Genomic DNA, 4,600 nt, shown 5'->3' on the forward strand with positions numbered 1-4,600 from the left:
CTACACAACAGGGTCAAGGACTAAAGCCAAATATACCTGGACTTCAGTCACCAGACGCTTGGCCGCCCGTTCGACTCTTAAGGTCTCTTCGACCTCTGGGATTTCCTCGTGCATGACCCATTCGTCGTTCCGATAGCGCGACACATATACATGTTGTCGCCTATCTTGGGGATGGCCCAGGACTTCTTCCACTTCATCCTCTTCAGCCTCCTGTTCGGGAGGCGGCACTGGTCCGGAGTTCGCAGACTCCACGACCACCAGGGCTTTCCCACGAGCCGTCGCATCGGCAACCATGTTCCGGGCAACTTCTGGCTGCTACCCCTCGGCTAGATCCAGCTCCCTTGGCGCCGTGGTATCCGCCTCATCAGGGTTCGTGCTTGGAGCACTTGTATTCTGCTCGGGGACTGGCGTCTGGTCGTCCGCCTGCTGAGGCCCAGGCGGAGTCCCTGCCATGGGCTCCTCCACGGCTGGTTGCTGAGCAGTTTGTCCCGCCGTTGTTGGTAAGGACGTTCCGCACCCAGCTAGCTGGTCGGGGCTTTCGGTGGACGCCGATCTAATACATTCAGAGACAAATTCAGAAGATAATAGCATCCAATGCAAAATGCAAAGCTTACATAAAAAATATAGATACTTACAGTTTTGACTTGCGGAAGGATGTGGCGAAGGAACGTCTCCTCGACCGCCCCTGCTCCGCTTGCTCGGCAGTTTCCACCGAGACTTGTTCAACCTCCGGTACGGGCGTCGGAGTATGATGCAGCATGTTCCCTTCGTTTGTGCTCTATGTTGCAGTGGTCGGTGCTATGACCACTGCTGGCACAGAGGAGCCACCCTGCTCCGACGGTCCCACCTGCCTTCTCCTCTTTTGGGGGACGAGCCAGAAGATGTCCGCATCCTCTGCTTCGTCGTCCGACAGGGGGAAGATGGCTTGACGTCGTTTGCTGGCAGCTGGACGCTTGCCAGCGGCTCTGGTCGAGGCGTCCTCTACGGTCTCGAGTACCGCCCAGTGAACGTCGTCGGTCCTGGCGCTGGTCTGGGCGGCTGGCCCAGTAGCTTGCGGCCATTCTACACCGGGGGGAGGCGACACAAACACTCCTGCCCGGTCATGGCCATTACACTAAGACACAAAATGAAGGAAAAGACAGTTATTTTCTTGATACAACATGACTCTACAGTTAAAAGGAGGTGTCATTTACCTTTGGGGGAGGGCGAGCCAGCTTGAAGGCGTGTTCGATGGCGTTCAGTGCAACATAATTGGGATCGGCCAGGTTGAACATCTCTCCAATCCTGGCCTTGATTTCCATCTTGTCGAGCGGCTCCTTCCTGGTCCTCGTCGGATCAGCGCCTCCTTGGTACTCGAAGCCGGGGTGAATCCTATTCTGGCAGGGCTGAATTCTTTGGCTGATGAAGTTGCCGACAACGCTCGGGCCATCAAGCCTTCCCCACGGGATCATCCCGAGCAGTTCGGCGATCTGCTCCAAGTTCTCGGGCCTCTCCGACCAGCTGCTTTTCTTCTCTGGAATCAGTCCCACATCGCACAGAGTGATGGTGTTCTGCTCTTCACGGATGTAGAACCACTTCTTGTACCACTCGTCCAATGAGGTGTTCCAGGGGCAGTGCAGGTATTGAGCCTTCATGCCATCACGCAGGTTCAGGTAAACGCCCCCGGCGATCTTCGAGCCACCGCTCCCTTTCTTCCGAAGACAGAATAGGTGGCGAAAGAGGTCGAAATGGGGCTGGAAGCCACCATAAGCCTCGCAGAGATGGATGAAGGTGGAGACAAGAAGAATCGAGTTGGGATGCAGATTACAAATCCCAATCTCGTAGTACAAGCAGAGACCCTGAAGGAAAGGGTGCACTGGAATCCCAAAACCCCGTTTGAAGAAATCTTCAAAGACCACAATCTCACCTGGTTGTGGATCGGGGAAGCTTTCTCCTTCCGGTGCACGCCATCCCGCAAGTGCCTTGTTGTGGAGCACTCCCATGGCGATGAGGTCCTCGATGGTCTGCTCGTTGCTCCGCGACTTCCACCATTCCTTCGCCATGACCCCGCCTTTCTTCTAGGCGTCTCTCTTCGCCATTAGTTCGTCCTTACTAAGTGGGTGGATGCGGGAGACCGAGGGGATTGGTGATGATTTTTGGGGGAATAGGGTTCGGCAGGAGGAAGAAGAAGGTTGTGGCGGCGGATGACAATGGGGAATGGTATGAGTAACTTACCAGATCTGCATTATATAAAACAAAGAGCACCGTCGTTTCATCCGCCCGAGAATATTGGGAGTCGTGCGCACGCGCCGCAGACGGTTGTTCACACAACCTCGAAATCTGTGCCAATAAACGCGCTCCTTCGTTAATAGTGTACGCGCCTCTTCGTTGATGGTGTAAGGGGGCCCACACTGACACACCTCAATACAGGTGTCAACCGACTGTTAGCAAAAAAAAAAAAAAAAAAGAAGACAGAATGACGTACTATACCTATTTACTTTTTTGACCAGACATGTCAGACTGGCCTTGGCAGAGAATAGAGAAAAGTACACAAAATAATAGTACAAGCAGCGCAAGTGATCGTGGATTTGCCTTGACCACTACTGTGCTTGGATACTGCCCAGACCACTAATGTGCTCGGGGACTGCACAGACCAACACTGTGCTTGGATATTGCCCAGACCACTTTTGTGCTCGGGGATCGCTCCGACCACGGCCGTGCTCGGGGACTGCCCCGACCACTGCTTGCATAATGGTTCTCCTTGGCTACATGTGATCTGTACTCACATACAGTTAAGAGACTTTTCTTTAGACCTCGCTACAAGGCTCATACTTCGCCTTCCAGCAAGCTCGGGGACTACGTCGATACGATGCACCTGCCGATGTATCTTGTTTTGCCTGTACGGCAATTGGATTCTTAACCACAGCGGAATTTCTTTTTTAGACCCTGGCACCACGTGCCTGCGTCACCTACTACCAGGCTCGGGGACTAAGTGGGCACATTTCACCTTGCGGTGAATGTGTTTGTTTAAATCGACCCCTGTGTTTTGAATGATTATGAGGATTATTAGTATGCTCGGGGACTGCCCCGACCACTGCTTGAATAATGGTTCTTCTTGGCTACATGTGATTTGTACTCACATACAGTTAAGAGACTTTTCTTTTAGACCTTGCTACAAGGCTCATACTTTGCCTTCCAGCAAGCTCGGGGACTAAGTGGGCACACTTCACCTTGCGGTGAATGTGTTTGTTTTTCGACCCCTACGCTTCTGATGTTTAAGGATGCTATGCTTCAAGACCACTTACATTTCTTTTCAGAAATACAAGTGGGCACACTTCTCAGGACAGAAATCTTTTTCTTTTTTCTTAAGAGCACCATACATTCTTCGGACAACCTACTTCTCCGGTGATGACGGTGGTCGGAGGCGTCAAGAATTCAAGCCTCACTTGTCGGAGAAGGTTAAAATGGCGTGTCGCAGCATAATACATGATGCTCGGGGACTAGCTGTGGGGGTATTAACCCCTATACCCTTACGGCTAAGCTTGGGCTGGCCCGGATCGATGGGTTCAGTCCACCCGAAAGATGACGTGCGGCCCAGTTAACCTGATCGGAGTCCCGCACAAGGAATCAAGACGGATTTGGCGACCAAGCAGGATCCTGGTCGGTTAGAATGGGAATCCTTATCCGGCCACATATGGCAATTGTAACTGACTAGGATTAGTTTCCAGATCTATAACCCTGCCCCCCGGACTATATAAGGCGGGCAGGGGACCCCTCTAAAAAATATCTCTCATTGACATACAGCAATACAAATCAGACGCAGGACGTAGGTATTACGCCTTCTTGGCGGCCGAACCTGGATAAAACCTCATGTCTGTCTTGTGTCACCGTCTTGTTTGGGGCTTGCGCATCTGTCTGCCGATAATCTACTACCTTGGGCATACCCCTAGGTAGACTGCCGACCATATTTCGTCGACATACAGGGTAGCTAGACTAGGAGTTGGAGCAATTGGTCGTGCTAGTGGACTTGTTTGAATGTGAGTACTCGATGGGAACGTCTGGAGTGGTACAGGTAGGAAACTACTGATCCCCTAGCTAGCTAGCAACATAGCCTGAGACTGACCCTGAGGTGGGGCAAGGACTTGAAAATTAAGGGGTGCAATTCTTGTGGCACTATAAAGCTAATTAAAGCTACTAAATATTGTGTACATATTAGCCACATGTGCCTGCTGATTTGCTAGGGCTTGAGAAAGAACCTATGACTGTTGCTTCATCTGCTCTTGCATCATGATAAGCGTATCTCGATTCTGTCTCGACTCGGCCGCCTGATCCTGTATGGCCCGTGCCATACTCTGATTGGACTCAGTCAACACTCTAAGTATCTGAGTAAGCTTTGATGGCTACTGAACAGCTGAGGGGCAGAGGCTACTGTAACATGTGGCTCGATGTCGCTATTGTCAATGTTGAATGTAGACACTGAGGCCTCGTCATCATGTGCACGGCGTGGTGGCGTAGGGAGGTACTCGCTATCATCTAAGTCTAAATCTGTCGGTTTATCTGCACCAATCACCACTTCTACATTCATCGGCCCTCCTAGTCCACCCTTATGCTCTACCTGCTC

The sequence above is a fragment of the Miscanthus floridulus genome, chromosome 9 (assembly GCF_019320115.1).
Source record: "Miscanthus floridulus cultivar M001 chromosome 9, ASM1932011v1, whole genome shotgun sequence".
Classification (NCBI taxonomy): Eukaryota; Viridiplantae; Streptophyta; class Magnoliopsida; order Poales; family Poaceae; genus Miscanthus; species Miscanthus floridulus.